Raw genomic sequence first — 23,617 nt, forward strand, 5'->3', positions numbered from 1 at the left:
CCGGAATGCAAAACGGACAATGGGGAAAATGCTCAGATGCATGAGACGAACACGTATGCAAATGCAATGCACATGATGACATGATATGAGATGCATGACAAAGACCAAACACATGGAGACAAAAACCCAACAACGATGAAATAACATAACTTAGTGCCGGAAAAGGCAAGAGTTGGAGTACAAATAAGGTAAATTACATCCGGGGTGTTACAACACTCCACCACTACGAAAGAATCTCGTCCCGAGATCTAGGACTGGAAAAACTCTGGGTACTCAGAACGGAGGTGATCCTCGCGTTCCCAGGTGGCTTCACGGTCGGAATGATGTGACCACTTGACTTTTCAGGAATTTGATTGACTTTATGTGAGTCTTGCGCTCAGTTTCTTCAAGAATAGCAACTGGGTACTCATGATAAGACAGGTCTTCTTGGAGATCAATGTCTTCGAAGTTGACGGTGCAGTCAGGAGTCTTGAAACACTTGCGGAGTTGAGACACGTGAAACACGTCGTGCACGTTTGCAAAGTTGGAGGGAAGCTCAAGTTGATAGGCGAGATCGCATCTCTTGCTGACGATCTTGAAAGGACCAACGTATCTAGGGGCAAGCTTCCCTTTGATACCGAAGCGACGAGTACCTTTCATTGGAGAGACGCGGAGGTAGACATGGTCTCCGATCTCGAAAGCCAAGTCACGATGTTTACCATCATAGTAACTCTTTTGGCGCGATTACGCGGCTTTGAGATTATCGCGAATGACTTTGCACATCTCTTCTACCTCTGTGATCAAGTCATTGCCAAGAAGTTGAAGTTCACCAGTCTTTGACCAGTTAAGAGGAGTACGGCACTTCCTGCCATAGAGAATTTCAAATGGGGCCTTGCCCGAACTCGCTTAGAAGCTGTTGTTGTAGGAGAACTCGGCATATGGAAGACAATCTTCCCACTTCATACCGAAAGAGATGACGCAAGCCCTGAGCATATCTTCAAGAATCTGATTTAACACGCTCGACTTGGCCACTGGTTTGAGGATGAAAAGCTGTGCTGAAGCGAATGTTGGTGCCCATGGCCTTCTGAAAAGAATCCCAAAACTTGGAGGTAAAGATGCTACCACGATCTGAGAAATCAACTGCGGAATGCTGTGCAGAGAGACAATCCGAGAGGTATATAGCTCTGCCAATTGAGCTGATGTCATAGATTCTTTGATAGGAAGGAAATGAGCCACTTTAGTGAGTTTGTCGATGACAACGAAGATAGCATCATTGCCATGCTTGGACTTTGGAAACCCAGTCACGAAGTCCATCTCAATATGGTCAAACTTCCATTCCGGAATGACAAGAGGTTGGAGGAGGCCAGCTGGTCATTGGTGTTCTGCCTTCACTCTTCTGCAGACATCACATTCATTCACGAACTGAGCAATCTCGCGCTTCATTCGAGTCCACCAATATGACTGCTTGAGATCATGGTACATCTTTGTACTTCCAGGGTGGATAGAGAGGAGTGAATTGTGAGCCTCGTTCATAATGACTTTACGAAGGTCACCTTTAGGCACAACAATGCGATCCTCGAAGAATAAAGTATCCTTGTCATCAAGGCGATAGCACTTGTACTTGGGTTGACTCTTGGCAACCCCAATCTTCACCTTCTTCACCATAGCATCAAGAAGTTGAGCCTCGCGAATCTGATCTTCCAAAGTAGGAGAGACTTGGAGGTGGCGAGAAATCCTTGAGGAACAACTTGTAGATTGAGTTTGCGGAAAGCTTCACAAAGCTGGTTGGTAAGGCTTGAGAATCAACTGTTGTAGTAAGCCTTCCTGCTCAATGCGTCAGCAATTACATTAGGCCTTGCCTGGAGTATATTCAATACTCGGATTATACTCTTGAATATTTCAACCCAACGAGTCTGCCTGAGGTTGAGATTAGGCTGAGTGAAGATGTACTTGAGACTCTTGTGGTCAGTGAAGATGTCCACTTTTCGTCCCAATAAGAGATGTCTCCAAGTTAAAAGAGCATGAAACTGCCGCCAACTCGAGGTCATGAGTGGGGTAGTTCTTTTCATTGGGCTTCAACTGGCGAGAGGTATAATCCACAACTTTCTTCTCTTCATCAACACTGCACCAAGACCTTGAAGGGAAGCATCACAGAAGACCTCGAAACGGTTTGGATTCATCAGGAGGAGTCAGAACTGGAGCAGTGACTAACTTCTCTTTCAGGGTTTTGAAAGCGATGTCACATTCAGGAGACCAGACGTACTTCACGTGCTGCTGGAGAAGGTTGGAAAGAGGCTTCGCGATCTTTGAAAAGTTCTCAACGAACCTTCGACAATAGCTTGCGAGCCCAAGGAAAGCTGTGGAGTTGCTTCACATTTTGTGGTGGTTCCCAATTAACAATTGCAGACACCTTCTCAGGATTCACAACAATGCCCTTGGCAGAGATGATATGCCCAAGCAGAGAACCTCATCGAGCCAAAACTCGCACTTTGAAAACTTGGCATAGAACTGATGTTCTCTAAGCTTATCCAGCACCAAACGCAAGTGCGTGGCATGATTCTCCTTGTTCTTGAATGTCATCGAGGTAGACCAAGATGAAGTCATTTGTGTAGGGGTTGAAGATGAAGTTCATCATGCAAGAGAAAGTTGGCGGAGCGTTGACGAGGCCAAAAGACATGACAGTGTATTCATATGAACCATAGCTTGTTCTGAATGCTGTCTTGGGGATATCTTGCTCACGAATGTGAATCTGATGATAGCCCATACGGAGATCAAGCTTGGAGAATACTTGAGCACCTTTGAGTTGTTCAAACAGCTCATTGATGTTGGGAAGTGGGTACTTGTTCTTTATAGTCTTCTTGTTCAGTGGACGGTAGTCGACACAGAGTCCGTTCGTTCCATCCTTCTTCTTCACAAAAAGAACACCACAACCCCATGGAGAAGAACTTGGTCGGATGAGACCCATACGCTCTTGAATATCGAGTTGTTTCTTCAGCTCCTTCAACTCTTCGGGTCCAAGTTTGTAAGGACGTTTGCAAACAGGTTCCGTGCCAGGCTCAAGATCGATGACGAAATTCAACTGGCCGGTGCGGAGGCATTCCTGGAAGCTCTTCTGGAAAGACGTCTTGATATTCGCAAACGACTGGAATTTGAGAGATGGCATCCAGCTCGCCCTTCTCATTGAGAGAAAACAGACGGATGGTATTATCCCGAGCGGCAAAGACGATTACATCCTCAGATGAATGAGTCAATTGAATCTGCCTGGCTGCACAATCAAGCTGAGCCTTGTGCTTAGAAAGCCAGTCCATTCCGAGAATAAGATCAATATCCGAGTTACCAAGGACCATTGGAGAAGCCAGAAACTTGAAGTCGCCCATCATGATAGAAATATCCGGAACCGTGTAGTTTGCGAGCAAGCATTTACCCGGTGAGACAACTGCTAACGGTTTATGCAAAACTTGAGAAGACAACTCATGCTTAGATGCAAAAGGTCTCGAGATGAAACAATGCGATGCACCAGTGTCAAAGAGAACTTTTGCAGGAACATCGTTAACAGGAAAGTTACCCATGATGACATCTGACGAGTCCTCTGCCTAAGCTGCATTCATCAAGTTGACCTTGGCGTGCTTGGGATTATGCTTGACCACTGCATTGCTAGCAGATCTCATAGGAGGAGGAGGAGGAAGACGCCTCTGATTGAAGCATTTGTTGGCATAGTGACCCTTCTGCTGACACTTGTTGCACGTGACCTCTGAGAGCGGACGGTGATACGGAGCACTTGATCTTGGAGCTTGAGACGAAGTCTTGTTCTGAAAGCCTGGGTTGGGTGGGTGGGAAGATCCACTGCCACCTTTGCTCTTCTACTGATAAGGCTGATGGAACAGAGGAGGAGGAAGCCAATACTTTTGCTGCTTAGCCACTTGAGTCGAGGAAGAAGGAGTAGCATCTCTGACTCGCTTCTTGGAAGCATCGCACTTGAGTTGAGCAGTCTCTTGTTTCAGTGCCATGTTGTAAAACTCATCGTACTTCTAAGGCTCGAAAAGCATGAGAGCAAGTTGAAGGTCTTCTCTGAGGCCACCCCTGAACTGATAAATCATGCTCTTCTCATCAGGGACGTCTTGCTTAGCGAAACGGGCGAGCTTCTGAAACATGATGTTGTACTGGTAAACAGACAAACTGCCTTGCTTCAGGTTGCGGAATTCCTCACGCTTGCTTTCAACAACACTCTGAGGAATGTGATGAGCTTTGAAGTCTTGACGGAATTCATACCAGGTAATCACACGGCCTCCTCTGGAATCTTTATATTGCTGAAACCATTCTGCAGCTTGGTCTTTGAGTTGGAAGGAGGCAAACTTGACAAAGTCCTCATGCCTGACGTTACTGCACTCGAAATGATTGGATATATCCACGAGCCAATCATCAGCGTCTGAGGCCTCGACACATTTGCTGAAGGTCTTTGGCTGGTTAGCAAGGAACTGGTTGAGTGTAGCAAACTAATTTTGATTGTTGCCATGGCCTTGGTTGCGCTCTTGCAGAATTTGCATGATCAGTTGCGTGTTTGCATTGGTAGCGGCCATCACAGCTTGCCATGCCTCCGGAGATAGAGGTGGAGGTGGCGGATCCTGATTCTGATTCTGACCCTTAGCAGGAGCCATCCTGAAGAGGGTGACATCCGTTACCATCTTGACAGACAAATATTCAAGCTGAATCAAACGGGTTGAAATTGCAACATATAGTCTTCACATCCGAACAAAATTAACGAATGCATTCCAATTGAAATGGTCACATTTCCACAAATTGAGAAGCCACTTAGATAGAGGTAGAAGAATAAAACAACAAGGTACGGACAAGAACAAATACTTGGTGAGGATTACCCAATCCCAAACCAAATATCCATGGAAGAAGAACTAGAGCTACAAGAATTCCCACCTATGAAACTCCTGAACCTTTCCGGTTATGCAATCAGGTGTTGGGGATACAGGGGAAGCATAATATCTCACCCAAAGCTAGAAAATCCTACATCCAGCTGTATCCATCCTTCAACACATAACCAAGAAACCTTCGGAAATCATTTACCTCAACCTTCGAAAAGCATCCATTATATGAGTTATGGCAATACTCCCGAACTCCCGCCCCAGTACTGGGTGGCGTCGAGGTTATCTCACCAACAACTACATAAAAGAGATTTTCGATGTCGGCGAAACTCAGGTATTCCAGAATCTCAACGATAAAATTGTGATGATAACACCTCGGAGCTCAACTCCCCGGGACACTGCCACAACCCCTAAATGTCAGGAGGCACCAAGAACAATGTTCTCGTCACAAAACCATCAGAACGATTCCAAGTATTCGAAATAGTAAGATTGCTACAGACTGTTCTGTTTTGACAAATTCTGTTTTCTTTGTGTTGTGTGCTTATTTTGATGGCTCTATGGTTTTCTTTGATGGGTTTTTGTCATAGAGAAGTTGTAATATTGTAGATATAATACAAAAACAAAATATGAATTGGTTTGATACAACACTTATAGTAATGGTTTATTATTCTTATACTAACGGATCTCACGAAGGCTTTGTTGAGTTTTGTGTGATTGAAGTTTTTAAGTTTTGGGTTATCTTACAATGGATGAAGGAAGGATGTAAGAGCCTAAGATTGGGGATGCCCCGGCATCCCAAGCTATTGTCCAAGAATGAGCAACCAACTAAGCTTGGGGATGCCCCGAGTGGCATCCCCACTTTTTTCCAACAACTATCGGTATTTTACGCGAGACTATATTTTTATTCGTCACATGATATGTGTTTTGCTTGGAGCGTCTTGTATGATATGTGTCTTTGCTTGTTTTATTTTGTGCTTTAAGTTATCAATCCTTGCTGGAAACACCTATTTGAGAGAGCCAAAATTATGTCATGACTTGTTAGAATTTCTCTCTATGCTTCACTTGAATATTTTATGAGCTAGGACTTGCGCTAGTGCTTCCCTTATATATTTTTTAGCACGGTGTGCTTTGTTATTTTTGAAGAAATGCTCTCTTGCTTCACTGAGATTTGTTTGAGAGTTAGTAAAACTTTGAAGAAATTCTCTCTTGCTTCACTTAAATTATTTTGAGAGAAAGAAATTTGTTATGCTCATGATCTTCACTTATATTTGGTTGAGCTTATGAAAAGCAACACATGAAAATTAGTGCCAAAGTGATAGATATCCAAGAAGGATAAAGAAAAAGAAAATTTCATGAAGATCATTGGACAAAATAAACTTGATTCTTAGTAATAGTTTTGAGATATGATGATATGATATGTGAGTTATGTTGATGAGTAATTATGCTTTAGTAGGAATATTGGTGTTAAGGTTTGTGATTCCCTATTGATACGTCTCCGTCGTATCTACTTTTCCAAACATGTTTGCCCTTGTTTTGGACTCTAACTTGCATGATTTGAATGGAACTAACCCGGACTGACGCTATTTTCAGCAAAACTGCCATGGTGCTATTTTTTACAGAAATAAAAGTTCTCGGAATGACCTTAAAATCAATGGAGAATTATTTTGGAATATATAAAAAATACTGAAGAAGAATCCACGTCAGGGGGGGCCTCCACCTGTCCACGAGGGTGGGGGCGCGCCTGCCCCCTGGGCGCGCCCCCCTGCTTCGTGGGCCTCCTGACGCTCCACCGACCTCAACCCTGACTCCATATATTCACTTTCGGGAGAAAAAAATCAGGGAGAAGGATTAATCGCGTTTTACGATACGGAGCCGCCGCCAAGCCCTAAACTCTCTCGGGAGGGCTGATCTTGTGACGCCCCCGATTCAATCGTACACTAATCATACACGCAAACGTGTACGATCAAGATCAGGGACTCACGGGAAGATATCACAACACAACTCTACAAATAAAATAAGTCATACAAGCATCATATTACAAGCCAGGGGCCTCGAGGGCTCGAATACAAGAGCTCGATCATAGATGAGTCAGTGGAAGCAACAATATCTGAGTACAGACATAAGTAAATAAGTTTGCCTTAAGAAGGCTAGCACAAACTGGGATACCGATCGAAAGAGGTGCAGGCCTCCTGCCTGGGATCCTCCTAAACTACTCCTGGTCATCGTCAGCGGGCTGCACGTAGTAGTAGGCACCTCCAGTGTAGTAGGAGTCGTCGTCAACGGTGGCGTCTTGCTCCTGGACTCCAACGTCTGGTCGCAGCAATCAGGTATAGAAAGAGGGAAAAGGGGGCGGAAAGCAACTGTGAGTACTCATCCAAAGTACTCGCAAGCAAGGAGCTACACTACATATGTATGCATTGGTGTCAAATGGAAAAAGGGGTAACATATGTGGACTGAACTGCAGAAAGCCGGAATAAGAGGGGGATAGCTAGTCCTATCAAAGACTACGCTTCTGGTAACCTCCATCCTGCAACAGAAGAAGAGATTAGATGGTAAGTTCACCAAGTAGCATCGCATAGCATAATCCTACCCGGTGATCCTCCCCTCGTCGCCCTGTGAGAGAGCGATCACCGGTTGTATCTGGCACTTGGAAGGGTGTGTTTTATTAAGTATCCGGTTCTAGTTGTCATAAGGTCAAGGTACAACTCCAAGTCGTCCTGTTACCGAAGATCACGGCTATTCGAATAGATTAACTTCCCTACAGGGGTGCGCCACATTTCCCAACACGCTCGATCCCCTTTGTCCGGACACACTTGTCGGGGTCATGCCCGGCCTCGGAAGATCAACACGTCGCAGCCCTACCTAGGCACAACAGAGAGGTCAGCACGCCGGTCTAAATCCTATGGCGCGGGGTCTGGGCCCATCGCCCATTGCACACCTGCACATTGCGTACGCGGCCGGTGAGCAGACCTAGCCTCCCTTATACAAGAGCAGGCGTTCTAGTCCAAACCGGCGCGCGCCGCTCAGTCGCTGACGTCACGAAGGCTTCGACTGATACCATGACGTCGAGTGCCCATTACTGTTCCCGCGTAGTTGGTTAGCGCATATAGGCCAGTAGCCAGACTCGGATCAAATACCCAGATCTCGTTAAGCATGTTATTTTGAAGTAACCACGAACGCCAACCAGGGCCAAACCCACCTCTCACCTAGGTGGTCTCAACCTGCCCTGTCGCTCCACCACAAAGTAACAATTGGGGGCCGTCGGGAACCCAGGCCCACCACTACCGGGATGGAACCACCCGTCCTTTCAGCCCCCACAACGGAATCACTCGCGGGTACTCTACGAGCCGACCCGACTTTAGTCACCATGTGTATCATATATCATTTATGTAAGTATATACCCGTGTTCACCTCCCTAGTGATCATGGCCCGATAGTATAGCATGGAAGATGGACAAGAATGTAGGGCCACTGATGATAATCTAGCATCCTATACTAAGCATTTAGGATTGCAGGTAAGGTATCAACAACTATAGCAACAATGACAGGCTATGCAACAGGATAGGATTAACGGAAAGTAGTAACATGCTACACTACTCTAATGCAAGCAGTATAGAGAAGAGTAGGCGATATCTGGTGATCCAAGGGGGGATTGCCTGGTTGCTCTGGCAAGAGAGAGGGGTCGTCAACACCGTAGTCGTACTGGGTAGCAGCGGCGTCGGTCTCGGTGTCTAGCGAGAAAAGAGTAGGAAGAAATAATAAATATTAAGCAAACAGATGCATAGGGATGCATGACAAGTAGCGGTGCTAGGAGTGCCCTAACGTGGTATGAGGTGGTACCGGTGAAGGGGGGAAACATCCGGAAAATATCCCCGGTGTTTAGCGTTTCCGGACAGATAAACAGAGAGGGAAAATTGCAAGTTCGCTATGCTAGGGATGTGTGGCGGACGAGCGGGCTGCGATCCGAATTCGTCTCATCGTTCTGAGCAACTTTCATGTACGAAGTTTTCCATCCGAGCTACGGTTTATTTTATATTAATTTTAAAAGATTTAAATCATTTTTAGGAATTATTTAATTATTTAAATCAACATTATCTTGAATAGTGTTTGCATGATGTCAGCAGTCAACAGAGGTGTTGACGGGTCAAACTGACATGTGGGTCCCACTGGTCATAGACTGTTTAGTTAATTAACAGTAGTTAATTAGGTTAATTAATCATAATTAGTTAATTTACTCAGGATTAATTAAGTTAACTATTTAATTAATTGTTTTAATTATTAATTATTATTTTTTAATTTTTTATTGTTATTGTTTTTTATTATTATTTTCGTTCAACACGTTCTGTGGGCGGAGCCCATATGTCATTGGGCCAGGGGGCCGGTGCGGGTTAGCGGCTAACAGGCGCCGTTGCGGGCGAGGCGCCCATCCGGGCGGACCCAAGGCGACGGGGCGGCGCATGTGTGCGCCGGAGCGCCGGCGTCGGGCGCGTGGTCGGCGGCGCGGCTCGCCGGCCGGCCGCGGCAAGTGGAGGCGACGTAGGGGCGGCGGCGCGCGTGCGCTAGGGTGGCCGGGCGAAGGCGAGGCGGGTGCCAGGAGCAGGTCCACGGCCTGGCGCGAGGCGCGAACGACACGGGCGGGCGTCGAGCGCGGCAAGGACGGCAACTGCGCGGGAGGGGGGGGGGGGGGGGGGGGGGGGGGGGGGGGGGCGAGGCGGCGGAGCTCGTCGGGGCGGTCGAGGCAGGCGACGCAGCTGGGAGGCGGCGGTGAGCAAGGGGCCGCGGCGGTCGGCACGGGCGCACAGTGGCGCGGTGAGCAGAATGGGCTGGAGCGGGCGGCCGCGCGGTGGCGCGTGCAGAGCAACAGCGAGCAGGGGGAAGGGTCGCGAGAAGGAGGGCGGAGGCAGGGGCGCGGCCGTCGCTGGGCGTGTAGGGCGGCGACAGTAGGCCACCGCGGGCGGGCGCAGGGTCGCCAGGTGCGGTGCGCGCGCGCTGGAGCCAGGAGGGGGCGGTGATCGCGGCGGGGACAGCGCGGGCGCCGTGTGTGAGCGAGGAAAACAGCGAGGGGGAGGAGCTCATAGGGAGAGTGGCAGGATACGGGGCAGTGGGCTCGAGGAAACTCGGGGTGGCCGGCGATGGAGAGGCGGGGAGGTGACGCTGACGAGGTGGCGAAGGCGCCGGGGTCCGGCGACAGCGAGCGGCGAAGCCGGGGCGGCGCCAGGGGGCAGTGGCGCCCTTCGGGGAGGAAGGCGAGGCGTCCGGCGAGCGACGGGCGGCGACAGGGAGGAGCTCCGGCGACGGCGTCGTGGCCGACGCGGCGACGGGGGCAGTCGGGGTCGAGCCCTATCCAGATCGGGTGGAAAGAGGCGTGGGGGAGGTCGTGGGGAGAGGGGATCGCGTGAGGGGGGGAGTGGGTGTCGCTAGGGTTTCGGGCACCCAGGGGAGGTTAGTAGAGGGCGCGGTTGGGCCGGCCTGGCAGCCTGCTGGGCCGAGGCCCAATTGGGGGGCTCTCTCTTTCTTTCTTCTTTTTTTTTGTTAGTTTTGTCTTTCCCCTTTTTCTTTTATTTATTTCTCTCTTCTGTTTTAATTAATTTTAAAATATCTAGGAATTTTATAAAAAGGAGCTCTCTTCACTATAATTACCTAAGTAATATTAGGCACTACCCGAACATTTTTGTTTTAACGTTTGAAAACTTTTATTGTTGACATTAATTTGAATTTGAATTTTGAAACAGTTTCAAATTAACCCGAGATTAATTACAGTGACAGAGGTGACGTGGCACCATTAGCGTGGGATTACTGTAGCTTAATTACCCATGCGTTACAAAACTCCTCCACTACAAGAAATCTCGTCCCGAGATTTAGGAGGTAGAAGGAAACAGTGCGGGGTATTCATCACGCAGGCGGTCCTCGCGTTCCCAAGTGGCTTCGTCTTCTAAGTGATGCGACCACTGGACCTTGAGGAATTTGATCACTTTCTGACGTGTGTGGCGTTCAACTTGGTCGAGAATACGGACCGGATGCTCTTTATAGGAGAGGTCCTGTTGCAATTCGAGCACTTCATGATCCACTGCTCGGATTGGGTCCTTGAAGCAACGACGGAGATCTAACATGTGGAACACGTCGTGAACCTGAGAAAGGTTCGGCGGAAGCTCCAATTGATATGCCACTTTTCCACGCCTTTCAAGAATAGTGAAGGGACCGATATAGCGAGGAGCTAGCTTGCCCTTGATCCCGAAGCGGTGAGCACCCTTCATTGGTGTAACTCGAAGATAAGCCTTTTCGCCAGGTTGATAGACCATGTCCTTGTGATGATGGTCATACTGACTTTTCTGACATGACTGAGCAATCTTGAGATTCTCACGAATAATGCGGACTTGTTCTTCGGCTTCTTGGATAATATCCGGACCGAAGAGTGGACGTTCCCCAGTTTCTGACCAGTTTAGAGGGGTCCGACACTTCCATCCATGTAGCACTTCGAAGGGGGACATCTTCAGACTAGCTTGATAGCTATTATTATAAGAGAACTCGGCATATGGAAGAGATTCCTCCCATTTCTTGCCGAAGAAAATTACACAAGCTTGAAGCATGTCTTCGAGAACTTGGTTGACACGTTCAACCTGCCCTTGCAACTGAGGATGAAATGTAGTTTTGAACGACAGATGAGTTCCCATAGCTTCTTGGAAACTTGCCCAGAATCTTGAAGTAAACAATCTGCCACGGTCTAAACTGATAACCAGTGGAATTCTGTGAAGTGAAACAATTCTGGACATGTAGAGAGTTGCAAGCTGACTAGCAGTGATTGTTTCTTTGACCGCCCGAAAATGTTGCTACCTCTTTTAGCACTGCGTTTGTTTTCCCTGAAGAGGAAGGGATGATGCAGCAAAGTAGTGTAAGTATTTCCCTCAGTTTTTGAGAACCAAGGTATCAATCCAGCAGGAGGCTACGTGCGAGTCCCTCGCACCTGCACAAAACAAATAAATCCTCGCAGCCAACGGAAATAGGGGTTGTCAATCCCTATAGGGCCACTTACGAGAGTGAGATCTGATAGATATGATAAGATAATATTTTTCGTATTTTTATGATAAAGATGCAAAGTAAAATAAAGGCAAAGTAAATAGCAAAGTAAATAACTAAGTAGTAGGAGATTGATATGATAAAGATAGACCTGGGGGCCATAGGTTTCACTAGTGGCTTCTCTCGAGAGCATAAGTATTCTACGGTGGGTGGACAAATTACTGTTGAGCAATTGACAGAATTGAGCATAGTTATGAGAATATCTAGGTATGATCATGTATATAGGCATCACGTCCGAGACAAGTAGACCGACTCCTGCCTGCATCTACTACTATTACTCCACTCATCTACCGCTATCCAGCATGCATCTAGAGTATTACTTAAAAACAGAATAACGCCTTAAGCAAGATGACATGATGTAGAGGGATAGACTTATGTAATATGAAGAAAACCCCATCTTGTTATCCTCGACGGCAACAATACAATACGTGCCTTGCTGCCCTTACAGTCACCGGGAAAGGACACTGCAAGATTGAACCCAAAGCTAAGCACTTCTCCCATTGCAAGAAAGATCAATCTAGTAGGCGAAACCAAAATGATAATTCGAAGAGATTTGCAAAGATAACCAATCATACATAAAAGAATTCAGAGAGGATTCAAATATTATTCATAGATAGACTTGATCATAAACCCACAATTCATCGGTCTCAACAAACACACCGCAAAAAGAAGATTACAGACCCGGGGGCCATAGGTTTCACTAGTGGCTTCTCTCGAGAGCATAAGTATTCTACGGTGGGTGGACAAATTACTGTTGAGCAATTGACAGAATTGAGCATAGTTATGAGAATATCTAGGTATGATCATGTATATAGGCATCACGTCCGAGACAAGTAGACCGACTCTTGCCTACATCTACTACTATTACTCCACTCATCTACCGCTATCCAGCATGCATCTAGAGTATTAGTTAAAAACAGAATAACGCCTTAAGCAAGATGACATGATGTAGAGGGATAGACTTATGTAATATGAAGAAAAACCCATCTTGTTATCCTCGACGACAACAATACAATACGTGCCTTTCTGCCCTTACTTTCACCGGGAAAGGACACCGCAAGATTGAACCCAAAGCTAAGCACTTCTCCCATTGCAAGAAAGATCAATCTAGTAGGCGAAACCAAAATGATAATTCGAAGAGATTTGCAAAGATAACCAATCATACATAAAAGAATTCAGAGAGGATTCAAATATTATTCATAGATAGACTTGATCATAAACCCACAATTCATCGAAATCAACAAACACACCGCAAAAGAAGATTACAACAAATAGATCTCCACAAGAGAGGGGGAGAACATTGTATTGAGATCCAAAAAGAGAGAAGAAGACATCTAGCTACTAACTATGGACCGGTAGGTCTGAGGTAAACTACTCACACTTCATCGGAGAGGCTATGGTGTTGATGTAGAAGCCCTCCGTGATCGATGCCCCCTCCGGCGGAGCTCCGGAACAGGCCCCAAGATGGGATCTCGTGGATACAGAAAGTTGCGGCGGTGGAATTAGGGTTTTGTCTCCGTATCTGATTGTTTGGGGGTACGTGGGTATATATAGGAGGAAGAAGTACGTCGGTGGAGCAACACGGGGCCCACGAGGGTGGGGGCGCGCCTGGTAGGGTAGGGCGCCCCCCTACCTCGTGGCCTCATGTTACGTGCCTTGACGTAGGGTCCAAGTCTCCTGAGTTGTATTCGGTGAGAAAATCACGTTCTCGAAGGTTTCATTCCGTTTGGACTCCGTTTGATATTCCTTTTTTTCGAAACCCTAAAACAGGCAAAAGACAACAATTCTGGGCTGGGCCTCCGGTTAATAGGTTAGTCCCAAAAATAATATAAAAGCGGATAATAAAGCCCAATAATGTCCAAAACAGTAGATAATATAGCATGGAGCAATCAAAAATTATAGATACGTTGGAGACGTATCAAGCATCCCCAAGCTTAATTCCTGCTCGTCCTCGAGTAGGTAAATGATAAAAACAGAATTTTTGATGCGGAGTGCTACTTGGCATAATTTCAATGTAATTCTTCTTAATTGTGGTATGCATATTCAGATCCGAAAGATTCAAGACAAAAGTTCGTATTGACATAGAAAATAATAATACTTCAAGCATACTAACAAAGCAATTATGTCTTCTCAAAATAACATGGCTAAAGAAAGTTATCCCTACAAAATCATATAGTCTGGCTATGCTCTATCTTCACCACACAAAATATTTAAATCATGCACAACCCCGATGACAAGCCAAGCAATTGTTTCATACTTTTGACATTCTCAAAAAAAAAATTCAATCTTCACACAATACATGAGCGTGAGCCATGGATATAGCACTATAGGTGGAATAGAATGGTGGTTGTGGAGAAGACAAATTAAAAAGGGGGAAGATAGTCTCACATCAACTAGGCGTATCAACGGGCTATGGAGATGCCCATCAATAGATATCAATGTGAGTGAGTAGGGATTGCCATGCAACGGATGCACTAGAGCTGTAAGTATATGAAAGCTCAAAAAGAAACTAAGTGGGTGTGCATCCAACTTGCTTGCTCATGAAGACCTAGGGCAATTTGAGGAAGCCCATCATTGGAATATACAAGCCAAGTTCTATAATCAAAGATTCCCACTAGTATATGAAAGTGATAACATGAGAGACTCTCTACTATGAAGATCATGGTGCTACTTTGAAGCACAAGTGTGGTAAAAGGATAGTAACATTGTCCCTTCTCTCTTTTTCTCTCATTTTTTTCCTTTCTCTTTTTTTGGGCTTCTTTGGCCTTTTTTATTTATTTTTCGTCCAGAGTCTCATCCCGACTTGTGGGGGAATCAGAGTCTCCATCATCCTTTCCTCACTGGGACAATGCTCTAATAATGATGATCATCACACTTTTATTTTTCTTACAACTCAACAATTACAACTCGATACTTAGAACAAAATATGACTCTATATGAATGCCTCCGGTGGTGTACCGGGATATGCCATGATGCATTAGTGACATGTATGAAAGGATTATGAATGGTGGCTTTGCCACGAATACTATGTCAACTACATGATCATGCTAAGCAATATGACAATGATGGAGTGTGTCATAAATGGAACGGTGGAAAGTTGCATGGCAATATATCTCGGAATGGCTATGGAAATGCCATAATAGGTAGGTATGGTGGCTGTTTTGAGGAAGGTATATGGTAGGTGTATGATACCGGCGAAAGGTGCGTGGTATTAGAGAGGCTAGCAAAGGTGGAAGGGTGAGAGTGCGTATAATCCATGGACTCAACATTAGTCATAAAGAACTCATATACTTATTGCAAAAATCTACAAGTTATCAAAGAAAAGTATTACGTGCATGCTCCTAGGGGGATAGATTGGTAGGAAAAGACCATCGCTCGTCCCCGACCGCCACTCATAAGGAAGAAAATCAATAAATAAATCATGCTCCGACTTCATCACATAACGGTTCACCACACGTGTATGCTACGGGAATCACAAGCTTCAACACAAGTAGTTCTCAAATTCACAACTACTCAACTAGCTTGACTTTAATATCACCATCTCCATATCTCAAAACAATTATCAAGTATCGAACTTATCATAGTATTCAACACACTCATAAGAGAGTTTTATTATTAATCTTGCATACCAAGCATATTAAGATTTTAAGAAAATTACCATGCTATTAAGACTCTCAAAATAATCTAAGTGAAGCATGAGAGATCAATAGTTTCTGTAAAACAAATCCACCACTATGCTCTAAAAGATATAAGTGAAGCACTAGAGCAAAATTATATAACTCAAAAGATATAAGAGAAGCACATAGAGTATTCTAACAAATTCCAAATCATGTATGGCTCTCTCAAAAGGTGTGTACAGCAAGGATGATTGTGGTAAAATAACAAGCAAAGACTCAAATCATACAAGACGCTCCAAGCAAAACACATATCATGTGGTAAATAAAAATATAGCTCCAAGTAAAGTTACCGATAGAAGTAGACGAAAGAGGGGGTGCCTTCCGGGGCATCCGCAAGCTTTGGCTTTTAGGTGTCCTTATATTATCTTGGGGTTCCATGGGCATCCCCAAGCTTAGGATCTAGCCACTCCTTGTTCCATAATCCATCAAATCTTTACCCAAAACTTGAAAACTTCACAACACAAAACTTAAAGTAGAAAATCTCGTGAGCTCCGTTAGCGAAAGGGAATAAAAGATCACTTCAAGGTACTGTAATGAACTCATTCATTATATATATGGGTGTTATACCTACTGTATTCCAACTTATCTATGGTTTATAAACTAATTTACTAGCCATAGATTCATCAAAATAAGCAAACAACACACGAAAAACAGAATCTGTCAAAAACAGAACAGTCTGTAGTAATCTGTAGCTAGCGCAAGATCTGGAACCCCAAAAATTCTAAACTAAATTTCTGGACGTGAGGAATTTATCTATTAATCATCTTAAAAAATAATTAACTAAATAGCACTTTCCAAATAAAAATGACAGCAGTTCTCGTGAGCGCTAAAGTTTCTGTTTTTTTATAGCAAGTTCAACAAGACTTTCCCCAAGTCTTTCCAACGGTTCTACTTGGCACAAACACTAATTAAAGACAAAAAACACAACCAAAACAGAGGCTGGATAATTTATTTATTACTAAACAGGAGCAAAAAGCAAGGAATAAAAAATAAAATTGGGTTGCCTCCCAACAAGCGCTATCGTTTAACGCCCCTAGCTAGGCATAACAAGCAAGAATAGATCTAGGTATTGCCATCTTTGGTAGGCAATCCATAAGTGGCTCTCATAATAGATTCATAAGGTAATTTAATTTTCTTTCTAGGAAAGTGTTCCATGCCTTTCCTTAATGGAAATTGGAATCTAATATTTCCTTCCTTCATATCAATAATTGCACCAATCGTTCTAAGGAAAGGTCTACCAAGAATAATAGGACATGAAGGATTGCAATCTATGTCAAGAACAATAAAATCTACGGGCACATACTTCCTATTTGCAACAATAAGAACATCATTAATTCTTCCCATAGGTTTCTTAATAGTGGAATCCGCAAGGTGCAAGTTTAGAGAGCAATCATCAAAATCACGGAAACCTAACAAATCACACAAAGTCTTTGGAATCGTGGAAACACTAGCACCCAAATCACATAAAGCATAGCATTCATGATCTTTAATTTTAATTTTAATAGTTGGTTCCAACTCATCATAAAGTTTTCTAGGGATAGAAACTTCCAATTCAAGTTTTTCTTCATAAGATTGCATCAAGGCATCAACGATATGTTTAGTAAACGCTTTATTTTGACTAAAAGCGTGAGGAGAATTTAGCACGGATTGCAACAAAGAAATACAATCAATCAAAGAGCAATTTTCATAGTTAAATTCCTTGAAATCCATAATAGTGGGTTTAGCAACATCTAGGGTTTTAATTTCTTCAATCTCATTTTTATCAAATTTAGCATCAAGATCAAAAGATTTAGAATTCTTGGAACGCCTTCTAGGTAAAGGTGGATCATATTAAGTCCCATCATTATCAAGATTCATATTGCAAAACAAAGATTTAATAGGGGACACATCAATAACTTTTAGATCTTCATCATTATTTTCATAGCAACTCGGTTTAGCGGCCATCTTATTAACTAGGGTAGCCTGTTTATCCGAAATTTCAGCAGTTAATTTCTCAAGATGAGCAAGTTGGGATCTTAAACCATCGAATTCTTTAGACAAATCATCGAGATCTTTATTCATAAAACTCATAAAACTTTTCTTTTCTTTAAGCTCGTTTCTGAAGAAACTATTATGTTCAAATTGCAAAACCATGAAACTCCTAACATTATTTTCGATTTATTCTAACCTTTTAAGGTGAAGGACACCAAATTTAGTATTATCTTGAGCCATCGTGACAAGCAATCAAACTAACACACAAGCAAACAAAGAGCAAGCGGACAAAAAGAGGCAAATAGAGGGAGGATAGAGAGAGAGAGGGCGAATAAAACGGCAAGGGTGAAGTGGGGGAGAGGAAAACGAGGGGCAAATGGCAAATAATGTAATGCGGGAGATAAGGGTATGTGATGGGTACTTGGTATGTTGACTTTTGCGTAGACCTCCCCGGCAATGGCGCCAGAAATCATTCTTGCTACCTCTTTTAGCACTGCATTGGTTTTCCCCGAAGAGGAAGGGATGATGCAGCAAAGTAGCGTAAGTATTTCCCTCAGTTTTTGAGAACCAAGGTATCAATCCATTAGGAGGCTACGCGCGAGTCCCTCGCACCTGCACAAAACAAATAAATCCTCGCAATCAACGCAAATAGGGGTTGTCAATCCCTATAGGGCCACTTACGAGAGTGAGATCTGATAGATATGATAAGATAATATTTTTGGTATTTTTATGATAAAGATGCAAAGAAATATAAAGGCAAAGTAAATAGCAAAGTAAATAACTAAGTAGTAGGAGATTGATATGATAAAGATAGACCCGAGGGCCATAGGTTTCACTAGTGGCTTCTCTCGAGAGCATAAGTATTCTACGATGGGTGGACAAATTACTGTTGAGCAATTGACAGAATTGAGCATAGTTATGAGAATATCTAGGTATGATCATGTATATAGGCATCACGTCTGAGACAAGTAGACCGACTCCTGCCTGCATCTACTACTATTACTCCACTCATCGACCGCTATCCAACATGCATCTAGAGTATTAAGTTAAAAACAGAGTAATGCCTTAAGCAAGATGACAAGATGTAGAGGGATAGACTCATGCAATCGCCACTTCACACAATACATAAATATAGGATTACATCATCCAGATACAATCAAGGTCCGACTACGGAACCAAAATAAAGACAACCCCAAATGCATAAGATCCCCGATCGCCCCAAGTGGGCTCCACTACTGATTGTCTGGAAAAGAAACATAGTAACGTCCTGAGTCCTCATCAAACTCCCACTTGAGTTTAGTCGCATCTCCTGGAATGGTATCATCGGCACCTGCATCTGGTTTTGGAAGTAATCTGTGAGTCACGGGGACTCAACAATCTCACACCCTCGCGATCAAAACTATTTCAGCTTATGGGTAGGGAAAAGGTATGAGGTGGAGCTGCGGCAAGCACTAGCACATATGGTGGCTACCTTACGCAAAAGAGAGCGAGAAGAGAAGGAAAAGCACGTTCGAGAAGCTACAACGATCAAGAAGTGATCCTAGAACTACTTACGTTCAAGCATAACCCGACACCGTGTTCTCTTCCCGGACTCCTCCGAAAAGAGACCATCACGGCTACACACGCTGTTGATCCATTTTAATTAAGTTAAGTTTCAGGTTCTCTACAACCGGACATTAACAAATTCCCATTTGCCCATAACCGCGGGCACGGCTTTCGAAAGTTCAAATCCCTGCAGGGGTGTCCCAACTTAGCCCATCACAAGCTCTCACGGTCAACGAAGGATATTCATTCTCCCAGGACGGCCTGATCAGACTCGGAATCCTGGTTACAAGAGATTCCGACAATGGTAAAACAAGACCAGCAAAGTCGCCCAAATGTGCCGACAAATCCCGATAGGAGCTGCACATATCTCATTCTTAGGGCACACCGGATGAGCCAGACATCGGGTTGCCATAGACCCTGGTTGCCCAGGTTGGACCAACACTTAGAGAAGCACTGGCCCGGGTGGGTTAAAATAAAGATGACCCTTGAGTCCGCGAAACCCAAGGGAAAAAGGCTAGGTGGCAAATGGTAAGACCAAGGTTGGGCCTTGCTGGAGGAGTTTTATTCAAGGCGAACCGTCAAGGGGTTCCCATTATAACCCAACCGTGTAAGGAACGCAAAATCAAGGAACATAACACCGGTATGACGGAAACTAGGGCAGCAAGAGTGGAACAAAACACCAGGCATAAGGCCGAGCCTTCCACCCTTTACCAAGTACATAGATGCATTAAAGTAAAAAAGTTATAATAATGGTATCGCAACAATAATCATGTTCCAACAAGGAACAAACTCCAATCTTCACCTGCAACTAGCAACGCTATAAGAGGGGCTGAGCAAAGCGGTAACATAACCAAACAACGGTTTGCTAGGACAAGGTGGGTTAGAGGTTTGACATGGCAATATGGGAGGCATGATAAGCATGTGGTAGGTATCGCGGCATAGGCATAGCAATAGAGCGAGCAACTAGCAAGCAAAGATAGAAGTGATTTCGAGGGTATGGTCATCTTGCCTGCAAAGTTCTCCGAGTTGACGTAAGCTTGATCCTCGTAAGCGTACTCAACGGGTTCCTCGATCACGTACTCGTCTCCCGGATCTACCCAAAGCAAGAACAGAAGCAAAGGAAACCACAATCAACCACGGTGCAATGCGCAAGCAACATGATGGAAAACATGGCATGATATGCGGGATGTGATATGCAATGCATATGCATGCTCTGGAAGGAAAAGATTGAACCAGGCCTCAACTTGGACAACCAAGAGTGCCTCTATAAAGATGAGTTGATTTCGGTCTAAATCGATATAAAGATCACCGGAATCGGATGCACGGTTTGCAAATGGCAAGCAAAACAATAACTGCACAAATTTGCGATTAACAACACAATGCCATCTAAAATGCAACAAGAAACTAAGCTACTGCACTCTAACATAGCAAGAAAGCACATGGTAGTGATCCACTCAAGATGCTTGACAAAAGATGAACACTGAGCTACGGCTAAATCACACAATAGCAGGCTCAAACAACATGGCAAAAGAGCAAAAGATATCAGGTTCACAGACTTACTAAAAATAACAACATGCCAGGAATTAACATCCGGAAGCAATGTTTAGAGCAAGATAACAACATGGTACAGGAAGACATCATGGCAAAGCAAGGCATGGCATGAAACTACTCAAAGCATATAACAAAAGTCCCTTACTGACCATAAGCCAAAAAGGATCAGAAGACATGATGGCACCCATGTAAACATAGAAAGGTTCGTTAACAGATTCATACTACGCAGAAAACTGGACATGGCAAAAACAGAGTTACGTAGGCATGTTTGTGAGCTCGATGCACTCACAACAAGCCATTGCATGACAAAACTAAGCATACACCCAGCAAGAAGACATGATCAATAAGCTAACCATGGCAAGAACACTCTCATAGCATGCATGCATCAACTACAACAACCTTGGCAAAATTGATTAACACGTAAACAATCTGCTAGGAACATTTTATAGCAAAAGTAGAGCAAGATTGAGTCATGCTAGGGTACTCCATAATTGCAAACAAAGACATGGATGGATAGAGCATAACAATATCTCAAAATCATCCTAACTGGACATGCTCAAAAGAGGCATGGATCACTCTGTAGCAACAAGAATACATGGCATAAAAATAACATCAGGGAAATGACTTAGAAGAATTCTAAGTCCGTGAAATCAGCAACATCACGAGAGCTACTTTGCATGCTTGTGCTAGTCACCACATTGCTCACAAACATACATGGCATACACCCCTGTAAATATGGCATGGCATAGCCCAAAACACATGTAGGGCTCAAGTCCATAGGAGGCAAACATTAAACATGGCAAAAATGACAAATGTCCATAATCTGTTAAGAAACAGAAACTAACATTTTGTAGCACTCTTGCAACAGCATTTAGGGCATCAAGATGGACTCAAACAAGCATGGTACAATGGAATGAAATTAACAAAACATCCAAACGAACAATTTGATATAAGGCACGCCCAAAACGGAGCGGTATTCTAGGAGATATCATGCGATGAACAGGAGCTAAAAATATCTCAGAAAAAGACATAGAAGAAATCGGGGTCGACCTCTGGATCTAGATCTAGGGTTACTCTTGGCATGGATCCCGAGGCTCGCCGGAGTGGAACTCGCCGGAGTCTTCACTGCGGTGGCCGGGACTTGTCAGGGAGGAGGAAGATGGCCAGAGTCGAGGGGACGCGGGATCCGGGTCGACGGAGGGCGGCGCCGGGGTTCTCGGGCGAAGGACGGAGCGGCATCGTCGGTGGCGGAAGGGGTCAACGGCGTCTGGCGAGCTGCGGCAAGCTGGCCGGCGAAGGCGGCAGAGGCGGCGCAGTAGGCGGCCGGAGATGAACGGCGGTGAGGCGCGCGAGGCGCGGGCAGGCGACGGGGAGGCGATCGGGCCTCGAGGGCCCGCGATGGGCCGCGGCGGGAGGGCGCGGCGGCGCCATGTGGCGGCGCGCGATAGGCCGGGCGGCGGCGGGCAGATGTGTCCGGCCCGTTCCGGACGCGTCCGGCGGCGGGAGGAGGAAGAGGCTAGGGTTAGGGGTGGTTTTTGCCCGAAATTTCGGAGGGAGAGGCCTATTTATACATAGAAGGAGCTAGGAGAATCCAAATGGAGTGCGGTTTTCGGCCACGCGGTCGTGATCGTACGGCCGAGAGGATGGAGGGGGTTTAGCTGGGTTTTGGGCCACTTTGGAGGGGTGTTGGGCTGCAACACACACGAGGCCTTTACGGTTCCTCGGTTAACCGTTGGAGTATCAAACGAAGTCCAAATGGCACGAAACTTGACAGGCGGTCTACCGGTAGTGAACCAAGGCCGCTTGGCAAGTCTCGGTCCAATCCGAGAACGTTTAAAACTCACACATAAAAAGAACCAAAAGGGGACGCCGGAGGATGTAGGAGTGCCGGAATACAAAACGGACAACGGGGAAAAGGCTCGGATGCATGAGACGAACACGTATGCAAATGCGATGCACATAACATGGACAAAATGCAAAACGAAGGCAAAACCCAACCACGAGGGAATATCATAACTTAGTGCCAAAAATGGCAAGAGTTGGAATACAAATATGGCAAGTTACATACGGGGCGTTACAACACTCCACCACTACGAAAGGATCTCGTCCCGAGATCTAGGACTGGAAAAAACTCCGGATATTCGGAACGGAGGTGATCCTCGCGTTCCCAGGTGGCTTCACGGTCGGAATGATGTGACCACTTCACTTTCAGGAATTTGATAGACTTGTTGTGAGTCTTGCTCTCAGTTACTTCAAGAATAGCAATGGGATGCTCATGATAAGACAGGTCTTCTTGGAGATCAATCTCTTCGAAGTTGATGGTGCGGTCAAGAGTCTTGAAACACTTGCGAAGTTGAGACACGTGAAACACGTCGTGCACATTTGCAAAGTTGGATGGAAGCTCAAGTTGATAGGCGAGATTGCCTCTTTTGCCAATGATCTTGAAAGGACCCACGTATCTAGGGGCAAGCTTCCCTTTGATACCGAAGCGACGAGTACCTTTCATTGGAGAGACGCGGAGGTAGACATGGTCTCCGATCTTGAAAGCCAAGTCAGGATGCTTGCTATCATAGTAACTCTTCTGGCGCGATTGCGCGGCTTTGAGATTTTCACGAATGACTTTGCACATTTCTTCAGCCTCTGTGATCAAGTCATTGCCAAGAAGTTGGCGTTCACCAGTCTCTGACCAGTTAAGAGGAGTACGACACTTTCTGCCATAGAGAATCTCGAATGGGGCCTTGCCCGAACTCGCTTGGAAGCTGTTGTTGTAGGAGAACCAGGCATATGGAAGACAATCTTCCCACTTCATACTAAAATGACACATGCCCTGAGCATATCTTCAAGAATTTGATTGACTCTCTCGACTTGGCCACTAGTGTGAGGATGAAAGGCTGTGCTGAAGCAAATGTTGGTGCCCATAGCCTTCTGAAAGGAGTCCTAGAACTTA

The sequence above is a fragment of the Triticum urartu genome, chromosome 3, assembly GCF_003073215.2.
Source record: "Triticum urartu cultivar G1812 chromosome 3, Tu2.1, whole genome shotgun sequence".
Lineage (NCBI taxonomy): Eukaryota > Viridiplantae > Streptophyta > Magnoliopsida > Poales > Poaceae > Triticum > Triticum urartu.